Genomic DNA, 13,736 nt, shown 5'->3' on the forward strand with positions numbered 1-13,736 from the left:
ATATTACAGTAGGGGTAATCTTCACACTTGAGCAAAATGGAGCCCTGGCTGCCTCAATAGAATCAAATCTAGTATTATTAGGGCACTTGCAGGAATTTGCAAGGATCACAGATCCTGTTAAACAGTTTTATTATCTGCTATTATGTGAACAAGGTTTTGGTGGGTGCAGGCTTGATAAAAGTAGGTTGCACCACACTGACACATCTTTCACATAATAACTTATCGGCACATGTGTTCTAGGTCAATTACTCAAAACTTTAAACGCTAGACAGTTAGCAAGAAAGCTAATCAACTAGGATTTTTAGAAGGACAGCATAGTGATGACAGCCTTTATGTTTCTCCCATAACAAGTTATTTAACTTAAATATTTTGTTACTCATTATAGCAACCAATCTCATTATTATAATATTATCATCATTATCATGTGTTTATATTCTAGAAGAGACCTTTAAACATATTGCACTGTGAAACGCATTAATGTGAATAGTAGATTTTACTATTGTAATATATTTCCTGTTGCTTGTTGCAATGTTATTTTATCATAGTATGAGTAGACTCATATTTTATTTATTTAGTAAATATAAATAAGTTTAGTTAGTTTAGTGATTATAAAGCGTTCAAAAATGAAACCTGTAAAATCATTTTCTTCAAAGTTTATTATGGCATAGACTTTGGCTCATCTTATTTCACTACAGGCTTCAAACTGTGAGCAGATTCATTATCTAAAGTAAGAAAAATTGACTTGAAGGTGACAAAAGCAAACATATGTCTCAGTGTTAAGTTCTGCACTTTTAATTACAGTTCTTACTTTTCTGTTTGATGCATCATCACATTAATGACTGGAACAGTGTTTGTTATGCTGGCACAGCAGGCAAAATCTTGAGGAATTCTGAATCACACTCACTACTACATCGTGAAAGTTAAAGAGGCTGCCATTGCTAATGATGTCAAAAATTATTTATGTCCCTGTTAATGTGCTCACATGTAATTCTATCAACATTTGTCACTTTAACATTAAATTATCCTGTGACAGTGTTATTAGTACAAACTGAAGACCTATCACATGTGTTAGTTTGCCTTAGAAAAGGTACTTGGTTGTAGGAAGGAAAAATACAGAGTAATGCCAACATTCTTGATGAATGAAACATCATGTTATTTTATCCTCATCCTATGCAAGTATTAAGATTGGGTTTATTATAAATCCTAGTGAAAAAGGACTAAGCCACTTGTCTGATTTGCATGTATGATTTAAGGCTAATATCCCATGGGTGATTCTGTAGCTGGTTCTTAAAGTTCAGAAAATGCTGTTTTTGTCAGGTTTTTGTCTACAAAAATTCACTGCAAAAATGTTTTCTTCTCACCTGAGTCACATGCCCCATGATGGTGCCTCTTCTGGGAGCCATGATCTGATACCCTTGTTGTGACATAACCCTTTGCAGTCTTATGGAGCCAGAGAGAACCCTAGCAGTGAACAGTCAATAAAAAGTATCCACGTCACTATTCTTCAGTGAGGAAGATTAAAGGCTCAGGGCTAACCTATCACATGACTATGAATTTAAATAATTAAAAAAGTGATTTGTGGTGGCTTTTTCTTTATCTGTTAATTAGTTAAAGGAGGGTGGAAGTAAAGGGGAGTAAAGGGTAGTGGGGGGAGCGTGTCAGTCCCAGAGTTTATTGTTAAATTTTAAAGTGGACTTTTCATGCAATGTCTGCTTCTTATTGAGGGCCCCCCTACCCTATAATTTTATGTCAAAAAGCACTCATTTTGGAAGGGGGGTGGGGTCCATTAGCATAGTTACATTTACCTTGGCTTCCAAACTGCAGGGGATGATGTCAACATCCTTGTGTCTAGATTTTGGGTAATCCAAGGTAGTGCTCAAAATCTCACAAGATAACACAATAGCTCAGTGCAGTCGTGTCTTCTTCTTAAATTTGGGCTACTCCACATTCCTCAGGTTTATGCTGGAAGGAGGGTGTCATCAGTGAGTAAAATGAGGTAAAGTAAGACTATTTGCTAAATGTTTTCCTCCACAGGGGATTTTTTAAATTGCAGCATATTTCCTTGCGGGAAAGGGACACAAAGTAAAAGCAGACATTGTTATTTAAGTGTAAGTTAAAGTTAATGTGTGTATGTTAAAGCATTCTATGACTAAAGGCATGAGATGCACAATTGATTTATAATAAATAGCTTTTTGAAGTAGCTTTAAACCAAACAACTAACATTTCCTATCATCTTTTACATTTATTAATATATCAGAAGTTATTTCCAATCTTAAAAAAAAACTGGTAATCCTGCTTTCAATGTCCTTATTCAGGCACCTCCTGTTAAAGAGGACCAACTGTCTCTTAAATGTGCTGCTGTGATGTTAGCCTGTCATATGCACCCCAGATCAAGTCTTCGACCATTATATGCATTGTACAGACATAGTCAACTCCCAGGAGACTGGCCCCCGAGCAATACTTTGGAGCCAATGCTAGTGGATACTCATGAAGATTGAAAGTGGCTAAATTAAGTTTGAGGAGGTCGGCAAAATGGAGAGATGCAAACATGGATTAAAAAAAAGGTAAAAACAGTGTTACATAAAAAACAAACATGGAAATTTTTAGGAAGCAAAGTGTTTTAGGAAATTAAATGTAAATTAGTTAGGGTTTAGATTTACTTCAATCTAACCCCAGGAGTGTAGCTTCATGTACACTTCTGTGAGCTTCTACTGAATGGCAACAGTAGTGCTAGCATCTTAAAGTTTCAGAGGGATGTTTGATATTGCTCCTCTTTGAAAGTTTGAGTTGTGTAAATCATGATGTGAAGTACTGTTTGAAGCTGTAGAGCCTATGGTGGCTAGTATCTCCAACACAGTGAATGATAGTGTGACATGAGAGAAGAATAGTCATGACTCTGACTTTTTTATTTACTAAAAATCTGTAGACTAGATTTTATTGCATGATTGGTTACATGGGCTAATTACATCAGTAAAACAGCAATCCAGGTACAATGAATGATAACCATGCAATGATTATTCTCTCCTATATTTGAATAAGTAAATACAGCAATTACAGAGGTCAGGTATTGCAAAAACATTTTAAATTTGGTGTATATTAATTAAATTGTAGGCAAATTCAGCCTTTAAAATTAATTTGGTCAACACCATGGAGAACACATCAGCTATGCACAAAAAGTATTTTACTTACAGTAAATCCAGAATGGCAAGATCTAATGACTTGACTTCTCAGGCTGCCCCTTTTCTTTGTCTTATGAGTTCTCTAAAATTAAAAGGCAAGGATACTTTATGTCATCCTCTCCCTCTCTCACTCTATCCCTCTCTCCTCCTCTCCTCCTCTCCTTCTCTCTCTCCCTTTCCCTCCCTCCCTTTCTCTCCTCAGGATATGGCCCTAAAATTCTAAAGGCTAAATATTTTTTAAGGTGGAATTAAAAAAAATATAACAATCTCTTTGTGGGATTTGAATCAAATTCACAGCACAGAAGAGACATGTCTAATGCAGAGCACATACCAGCTTAGCTAGGGTTCTTACAAATAGCTACATATTTCTTATTGTTCATTAAAACAGTACAACCATTTAGGTTACGGTTCATTCAAAATAGAGAAGGCAGTTTGAGTACCTGGTTTAATTGCATGTCAAGATAATGATGCAATAACCTTCTTTGGCTCTAACATTTGAGTCTCATACCCAACTCTATTTCTCTAAAATTCGACTCAACTAAAATGCTTGGACATTTGATTCTCGCTCCTGACATTTGATTCTGACACCTGACTCTTACACTCAACCTAAACCTGACTCTAACACCTGTATTTGGTGCCTGGGTCTAAGATTGATGTCAGTGTGGATAAGGACAAGTACAGATTGGGGGATAACTGAGTGAGATTTGGAAGTGTATAGGCAGGGTTGGCTTCAGACAATTTTGGGGCTGGTGCTATGCTTTTGCTAGAAGTAGAAGTGGGGAACTAAGTTCTAAATTCAATATTATTAAAAAAGCAGATATAACATGCAAGAAAAATGCTTATTCAGAAAATGAAAAAATCACAATGTAATATAGTAGGCAACCAGTTGGACAGTGAAAAGAAAGGTTGTGGCAAGGTATGAGCTCCCCGTAAAATGTTTGCTTACCCACATTGTTCTGGTCAGTGGATATGGCCCAGGCAGACATTGTTAAATAGAACTTGAGCCTATATGTTGTATACTTTGCACACATTTTCCACTGTCCTTCTACCCACAATATACACCCTAATTACTGTGCCACTGGCCACAGTCTTACATACACACACACATACACTTCAAGACAAATGTAGACTAAATATGGGGTTCTGCACACCAAATATAAACAGAGCTAATAATTTGCTAACAATTTGACAAAGGGAAACTTTGTCAAAATTGTGGGGGTTTGGGGAGAACTGCAACCAGAAGCTGTTGTGACAATTAACACACATAATGAACATGTATGTGGTGGGGGACTGTATTATCAGAAGGACAGACAGGATAATCTATCACTGCGACTGTGATCATTGAGCAGTCTGCTTCTTACTGGGGGTTCATGTTCGGCACATTGCAGAACGGGTATACAGGTTATTGAAAGGGGCTTGGCATGTGACGGCTGTCATGTTACACATCAGTACTAATGACAAGCAGGAATTAAGAGAACGGAACAAGTGGCTGCAAAACTGGGGAGGGGTTAGGGTTTATGGACAACTGGGCTGACGTTTTAGTCGGTTACTGACTCTACAGTAGAGATGGGCTGAATCTAAATGGGAAACGTGAAGCACTTTTGGAGGAGAAAATGGTTAGAAGACTGGAGGAGCTTTTGAAGTAGAATATGGGGGAGAGGGAAATAGGTATAATAAACAAACTTAGATATAGTGGGAATAAGAGAAACTTGGCTAGATAGCTCACATGACTGGGCAACTAATATGCAAGGGTACAACCTTTTTAGGAAAGACATGGTCAGAAGAAGGGGGAGGTGTATGCATACGTGCATGTCAAAAGCAATCTAACTGTGCACATATATAAGACAACCTCACGACAGAGAGTTGAAGTGTTGAGTCCTTGTGGCTAGAACTAAATACGACTGAAGCTAGTTGTACACTAACTGTGGGTGTGTTTTACAAACACTTGAATGTAATGGAAGAAGAGGAGACTCACTTCCATTCACAAATAGAAATAGCTGGGAAGCAGGGAAATGTTGTTATAATGGGTGACCTCAATTACACTGGTCTACAAATTTTGGGAAATTATCAACCTCCGAGATGAAATGGGTTCATTCTTACATATTTTGATCAGATGAATTAGAAAACAGGTGATAAAGTATATTTGCCTACAAGGGAGGGAGGTGTCTGATGATCATGATGCTTTGTACCTTCTCGATAAAGTACGGTAGAACAATGAAAATGGTACCACATGGAAGTGCATACATTTATCTTTACTTTGAGACTAAAGATAATTACCTATCTGTAATTGTAATTTTTGTTGCTTTATTGCAAGGTACATTTGTCTTGGTCAGTAGGGATGGGCTTGATGCCACAAACTGTCAGGGCGTTCGACAGGCTACTCACCCGCTGAGGCCCCCACAAGGCACTGCTCACCACACAGTGCCTTGTGAGCCCTGATTGGCTAAAGCCTTGCACCTGACTACAGTCACCAATCAGGGCACAGCACTCTGTAAGAGCCATGATTGGTCAAAGTCATGAGGACTTTGCCCAATCATGGCTCACCTGTCAGATGCCCTACAACTGTAAATAGTTGGGCGGAGCTAGCTCTGCCCAATTGTTTATTTTTTGCTGGCATCTGTCAGAATGCCATTCTGCAGCGGGAGTTCATAGCAAGCGGATGGGTCAGCGGGCATCAGGTTATTTTTCTCATTTCTATTAATTTTTTCTTGTTTTATGTTTTATATTTTGTGTAGTTATCATCATTGTGGACACCTCTGGACGTTGTGATTGACCCTAAGATTACGTTGTTGTATCAAATTTTTTTAAAATAAAAGACTTGTCAAAAACATGTCTTTTGTTTTTTTTCAACTAAAGGATTTTGTCAAAAGTCTGGCCTCTTTTTTTAAAACCCTGTAGTGAATGGGTAGGGGTACAAGTAACACTTACTCATTCACAAGGGGGGCACATCTGGGTGCCCCTTTATTAAAGGGGTACCCTAATGTGAATAAGCCCCCTGCACACACCCGCACAACCAACACCCCAGGGGTTGTGGGGAAGAGGCCCTTGTCCCCATTGGCACGGGGACAATGTGCTTTTCCAGGGGTGACCCTGGAAAAACACCCTCCCAATGACGAGGGCATGTGACCTGGTATGGCAGGGAGGGGGGCGCTCGCTTGTCCACCCCTTTCCTGCCCTGCCAGGACTGTGCTCGGATCAAGTGTCTGGTTGGGAATTTTAGGGGGGACCCTACATCTTCTTTTCCCCCTTTTTGGGGATGAGGTTTCTCAAATTCCTACCAGACCTAAAGGGTCTGGTATTGTTTGGGAGAGAGAACCGCATGTTTTTTTCTTTTTTTTTTCTTTTTAAATGTAATTTTTGCTGCGTCAGGTCCTATAAGATATATTTTTATGCGGGATATCGCTTGTTTCCTATCTCTCGGGGAACACATCAGGGATGCCCCTTATTCCCACTTATTTTCGCACTAGCAGTGGAACCCTTAGCTCAGCTGATCTGTGAACACCCTGATATCCCAGGTATTCCTATAGCGGGGAACCATCATAAGCTTAGTTTATTTGCTGATGACATCCTCCTCTTTGTCTCCAAACTGTCTGTACCATTACCTTACCTTCTACCTGTTTTAGACCGTTCTGGTGTCCGTGTCTATTACCCTCCAAATTTTAGTATCATCAGCAAACACAGAAACATGGCTATTAACACCTTCCCCAATATCATTAATAAACAGGTTAAACAGTATGGGGCCTAGCACAGAACCCTGAGGCACGCCACTCTCAACCTTAGACCAATGTGAAAAAGAGCCATATATCAAAACTCTCTGGATATGTTTCTGTAGCCAGTTCTCTATCCATGTACACACCATTTCATCTATGCCCATAGATCTCAACTTGTGTATTAAGTGTTTTTGTGGTACCGTTTCAAAAGCTTTGGCAAAATCCAGATATACCATATCCACCGGTCTCCCTCCATTCAGATCTGTACTCACCTCTTCGTAGAATGTTAGTAGGTTGGTATGACAAGAATGGTCCTTCCTAAATCCGTGCTGATTATCATTTATTATACAATTGTCACAAACTAAATCCACTAAATAGCCCTTTATCATTCCTCTAACAGCTTGCATATTATTGATGTAAGACTGACTTGTCTGTAGTTCCCAGGTTGGCATCTTGTACCTTTTTCGAAAATTGGAACTACTGTAGCTTTCCGTCAGTCACTTGGTACCCTTCCAGTCATTAAGGAGTCCTTGAAATGAGAAATAACTGTCTCACTATAACCTGCCGGAGCTCTTTAAGTACCTTGGAGTGAGGGTTATCTGGTCCTAGTGCTTTATTTGCATTAAGTTTTCTCCAGTCTTTGTTGAACCCCGGCTACTGTCAACCACAACCATAACCATTTTATGCACTGAGGTACTTGCATTTTTATCTCCAATAAACCCGTCTTTCTCCTGAGTGTATACTGAGGAGAAAAATTAATTTAACACATCAGCTTTCTCTCTGCCGTTTATGATTAATCTCCCATTTTCATATTTTATTGGGCCTACCTGCTCCTTTTTTACCCTTTTACTGTTTATATATTGGTAGAATTTTTGGGGGTTCTTCTTAGAGACTGTGGTGATATGTTTTTCATAATCTATTTTAGCTGCCCTGATTTTGTGTTTACATCTCTTATTAAATGCCTTGTAGCTCTGGCATGCCAATGCAGTCCCCTCCATCTTATATTTTTTAAAAGGCAGCTTAATTTTTTGTATGTGTGTTTTACCATTGTATTTAACCATGCAGGCATAGTTCTTGATCTTTTATTTTTGTTACCCAATGGTATGCACTTGGTAGTAGCGTTATGTAATGTATTCTTAAAACAATCCCACTTCTCGTCAGTTTTCCATGTTAGAAATAAGTTGTCCCATTTAGTGTCATGTACTAGATGATGCAGCTTATCGAAGTTTGTCTTTCTGAAATTTAGTCAAACCAACACTCTTCTATCTTCTGTACCTAACATTAAAGGTAATCACCCTGTGATCACTATTACTCAACGTATCTCTAATCGCTATGTCTGCATTATTGGAAATTATTAAATCTAGCACTACTCTAAAATACTATTCCTTTTCAGAATACTTCCCGTCCTGATTCAACATTATAGATAAAAAATACTCCAACGTCAAGTTTTTCAATTTGGCTGGAAGAAGGGTCCACGTATCCCCCAACGTATTCTTTTTTCTACCAAACTGAAGGGTAGTTTAGGGGTCCCACACGTCTTCTACTCTTATATTGCTGCTCAACTCGCTTCATTAGCAAAGTATCATGTTGTCGTTGATCCTCCTCTGTGGGTCTCTATAAAAGGTGCCCATACACTGCACGATTCTCGTACGAGAATCGCGGGAAATCCCGCGATCGTACGAGAATCGTGCAGTGTATGGAAGGCGTGCAACCGTTTCTACTGTACGGTTGCACGTCTTCCGTCGAACCAGCAGGCTAGAAAACCCGCCGGGAATAGTACTATTCTCGGCGAGTTAGTGGCCTGCTAGTTCGACAACTGCCGAACGGGCCCTCATTGCAGTCAACGTAAGCCCGCCCCTCAGGGGGGCGGGCTTGCGATGATCGAGAGTACGATCTGCCTGTCCAAGATGGGCAGATCATACGTTTTTTTTTAAAATCACTTTACAACCATCGCAAGACTAAGGTCTTGCGATGGTTGTACAGTGTATGGCCACCTTAAGGCTGTTAATTGTGACCTGCTAGCTATTGACATCCTCCTTTGGTTACTCCCCAAGAATTGAGCTCATCTGCCTAACCCTATTAGTGCCCAATCCCTACACCTGTGGGATGTGCATACATATTCAAGTCACTTAATGTCCCCTCATCGCCCTCTTCTCTCATTTCTTAGGAGCCCCTCATTCCCTCCTGGTTGCGATTGACTGCCTTTATATTATAATAATATGGACCATAGAACAGCTACAAAGAAGGAAATTAGCTGAAAAGCTTCAAGGTTATATGTTTCACACAAAGAGAAGACACATTCAATTTACTGTAGAATAATGAATTGCTAAAAAATATTTATTTCTTACCTCGTTAGTTGTTTCTTTACTGTACATCCAGAATGATAAACATTACAATGGGAAACTAAAGTAGGATTTTTCAGTCCTGGAGTATTTAGAAAAGAACACGTCAAAAGATAGGCAGCAACTTTTATTTATTTTTTACGTTTTGTTATGTGCATGGAAACATGTAACAAATATAAAACGGTGTAATCCCAATATGGCTACAAAAGTGTAAATGCACTTTAAGTAGTTTTAAGTTGTGACAGACTTGCAGATTCGACAATTGCAATATGATGTGGTGGCTGCTGGTGATTAGGGTGTTAAAGAGGTGCTTGATGGAATTGTTCTGGTGCTATGGTGTACCCAAGCACACCTATGGTGCTGCCACTGAGTATAGGTATTTGATAAATGAGGATGAACCTGTTGGTCCAATTAAGTATTTAGCAGACACAAGTAAGAAAACTGAAAACAACCACATCTAAAATGTATTTTTTTTGCATTTCAGTATGTTGCTGTTAGCAACTAAAGCATTATCTGAATGTGGTTTGGGGCAAAGCTCAGGTAACCCATTAAAACTGTCTGTTTTTTTGTGCTCTGTAAATTATTAGTGTAGGACATGAGGACCCTGGACACTGGTGGTGAGCTTACACATTTTGGCCAAAACACAGACTATATACCTTATAATTTTGTATATATTGTTCTTTTGGGGAACAACGGAAAAGTTGTGTTTTAATAGCATACCAGCCTCCAGCTTGATACATTGTGTAGGTGACAACACAGTTACTCACAAAGTACTCAGGAAACGAACTTATATTTAAATAAGAAATAACTGATGTTTGGAATATGCAGTTGTTAAAAATTTCCTAAAATGCGTGCTGTGGGGATGGCCTGTCGGGGCCCAAGAATAAGTAAACAAAATCTTGTTTAATTATGTAATATGTAAGTGTCACCTTATAGCACAGTCTTGTCTTCCTTTATGGCAAAAACAGTCCTGTAAACTTGTGATTCCCCTTTATTGGTGCTAGGGCTTCCTCATGCACATAAAAAATTAATTCATAGCTTACCGGTGACAACTAAACCCTAATATTCAATGAGACTGAAAATAAAATTACTCCAGACAGCAATGATTAGTGGCTGAAATTAAACTATGACCATGTAAATTTAAACACTTAATTCCACTATGACGTTAGTTGTCTAATATGGTTATTTTTGGGTTATAGAAACATCTCATTAAGACCGTTTATACTTTCTCATGAAAGCACTTTAGTAACTTTTTTGCCATGGCTAAGTTATTTATTTGTTAACTTAATACTTTTTTGTATGACCACACTAAGGGGTCTATTCACAAAGCTGCCGAGGGCAGCCGAGTGAATGACCGATCTGAAGTGAAGTGAGCCGAACACTGTTCGGCTATCCACTTCAGGCTGGTACGGCTGATTTCAGCCATACATTCGCTGAAATCAGCCGTACATCGGCTTGCTTCGAGTGGCTTCGGGTCAGCAGAACATGCTCAGCATGTTCGGCCGAGCCGAAGTGCAGATGGAGTTCTGCAGTAATTCATATAAAGTATTTCTCATTTTCTGGCTGGAATACATCCACCATCATCCATTACTTTCCTTTGCAGCCTGACTGTCCCTGGCTCATGCCTTTCACTCATTGGGTTTTAGTTCAGACATACTAATGGAAGCTTGGCATCACATGTGGGTGTTACCTAGGGCAGTCTACATGCAAATGCAATTTGCATAGGAATGCCCAATCATCCAGATGTCCATCCACTTTGCATTTTGATATTTCCATAACTCTGGCCAAATCCACCCCACTGCTTGCATCAGTGCTGAATGCCGAACCATCATAAGCTTAGTTTATTTGCTGATGACATCCTCCTCTTTGTCTCCAAACTGTCTGTACCATTACCTTACCTTCTACCTGTTTTAGACCGTTCTGGTGTCCGTGTCTATTACCCTCCAAATTTTAGTATCATCAGCAAACACAGAAACATGGCTATTAACACCTTCCCCAATATCATTAATAAACAGGTTAAACAGTATGGGGCCTAGCACAGAACCCTGAGGCACGCCACTCTCAACCTTAGACCAATGTGAAAAAGAGCCATATATCAAAACTCTCTGGATATGTTTCTGTAGCCAGTTCTCTATCCATGTACACACCATTTCATCTATGCCCATAGATCTCAACTTGTGTATTAAGTGTTTTTGTGGTACCGTTTCAAAAGCTTTGGCAAAATTCAGATATACCATATCCACCGGCCTCCCTCCATTCAGATCTGTACTCACCTCTTTGTAAACCTAGTGCTTTATTTGCATTAAGTTTTCTCCAGTCTTTGTTGAACCCCGGCTACTGTCAACCACTGTGGTATTTTATGCACTGAGGTCTGTCAACCACTGTGGTATTTTATGCACTGAGGTACTCGCATTTTTATCTCCATTAAACCTCCATTAAACATTTTTATCTCCATTTTCTCCTCAGTGTATACTGAGGAGAAAAATTAATTTAACACATCAGCTTTCTCTCTGCCGTTTATGATTAATCTCCCATTTTCATATTTTATTGGGCCTACCTGCTCCTTTTTTACCCTTTTACTGTTTATATATTGGTAGAATTTTTGGGGGTTCTTCTTAGAGACTGTGGTGATATGTTTTTCATAATCTATTTTATCTGCCCTGATTTCGTGTCTACATCTCTTATTAAATGTCTTGTAGCTCTGGCATGCCAATGCAGTCCCCTCAATCTTATATTTTTTAAAAGACAGCTTAATTTTTTGTATGTGTGTTTTACCATTTTATTTAACCATGCAGGCATAGTTCTTGATCTTTTATTTTTGTTATCCAATGGTATGCACTTGGTAATAGCGTTATGTAATGTATTCTTAAAACAATCCCACTTCTCGTCAGTTTTCCATGTTAGAAATAAGTTCTCCTATTTAGTGTCAAGTACTAGATGATGCAGCTTATCAAAGTTTGTCTTTGTGAAATTTAGTGTTCTTGTCAAACCAACACTCTTCTATCTTCTGTACCTAACATTAAAGGTAATCACCCTGTGATCACTATTACTCAACGTATCTCTAATCGCTATGTCTGCAACAAGGTCCGCATTATTGGAAATTATTAAATCTAGTACTACTCTAAAATACTATTCCTTTTCAGAATACTTCCCGTCCTGATTCAACATTATAGATTAAAAATACTCCAACGTCAAGTTTTTCAATTTGACTGGAAGAAGGGTCCACTTATCCCCCGACGTATTCTTTTTTCTACCAAACTGAAGGGTAGTTTAGGGGTCCCACATGTCTTCTACTCTTATATTGCTGCTCAACTCGCTTCATTAGCAAAGTATCATGTTGTCGTTGATCCTCCTCTGTGGGTCTCTATAAAGGTGCCCATCCACTGCACGATTCTCGTACGAGAATCGCGGGAAATCCCGCGATCGTACAAAAATCGTGCAGTGTATGGAAGGCGTGCAACCGTTTCTACTGTACGGTCGCACGTCTTCCGTCAGAAAAAGAGTGAAAAAAGAAAAAAAACTCTCCCGGGAGCTCTGGGAGCCTCCCGCTCCCAGCCGCCAAGGAGAGAAGCACTGATGTGTCTTTTTTTCCTTATTCTGACACGAGCGATCTCAGGATAGAGAAAAAAAAAATTCCCATTGAAAAGAACCCGAAGGTGTCCTGGGGCCGAAGCTAGCTGAAGGATCGGCCGAAGCTACGGCCAGATTCTTCGGCAGCTTCGTGAATAGACCCCTAAATGTACATCAATCACATGCATTTATTTACACTTAAAATTAGAACTTTGTACTTTGTATGGTGTGCTAAATTTTTAAATATAAAATAAAAGATACAGAAAAAAACAGACCTGTCATGCAGGCATTGCATCTTAATTGTATGCAATTTAATAATGTCATTTAAAATATTCATCTAAATGAGTAGTATTGCACTTCATTGATAACTGAATGAATATATGTCAAAATGATAACTCAGTTTAGATAATCAAGAGTGTAGAGGAACATAGTGTATAATTAGATAGATTTGTTTTTTTTCTTTATTAGGATATTAGTGTGTATGTACTATTGTAAATGCATACCTCTAAATCATATCAGCTGCACATATGCTCCATTTTGTATATCAGACAATATACCACAACCAAAATAAAATAAACAAATAAATAAAACACATTCAGCAGAGCATGTAATCAACTAAAACTGGATAATTATCATACATTACTTGAAAACAATTATGATTGAATCTATTTTATACAGTATTTACTTTGGAAATATAGGCATAATTTCAATGTTGCTGTAATTATAGATGCAGTTTACATGTACACAAAACATCTAAGATTAATTTAAAGATGTAGAATACTTCAAGTACCAAAAGATGATTTTGCTAAAGAAACATGTAAAAATGCTAGTTGTTTTGCTGCTAAAGCTCTGTCTTCAATACTATGGGATGTAGTAGTGGGGGTTAGGAGGACTAGTTTACCTTGGATCAATGTAGTGTTTGGTGTATGGATTGT

Source organism: Nanorana parkeri, unplaced genomic scaffold, assembly GCF_000935625.1.
Source record: "Nanorana parkeri isolate BGI_ZX_2015 unplaced genomic scaffold, ASM93562v1 scaffold446, whole genome shotgun sequence".
In the NCBI taxonomy this organism is placed as follows: domain Eukaryota; kingdom Metazoa; phylum Chordata; class Amphibia; order Anura; family Dicroglossidae; genus Nanorana; species Nanorana parkeri.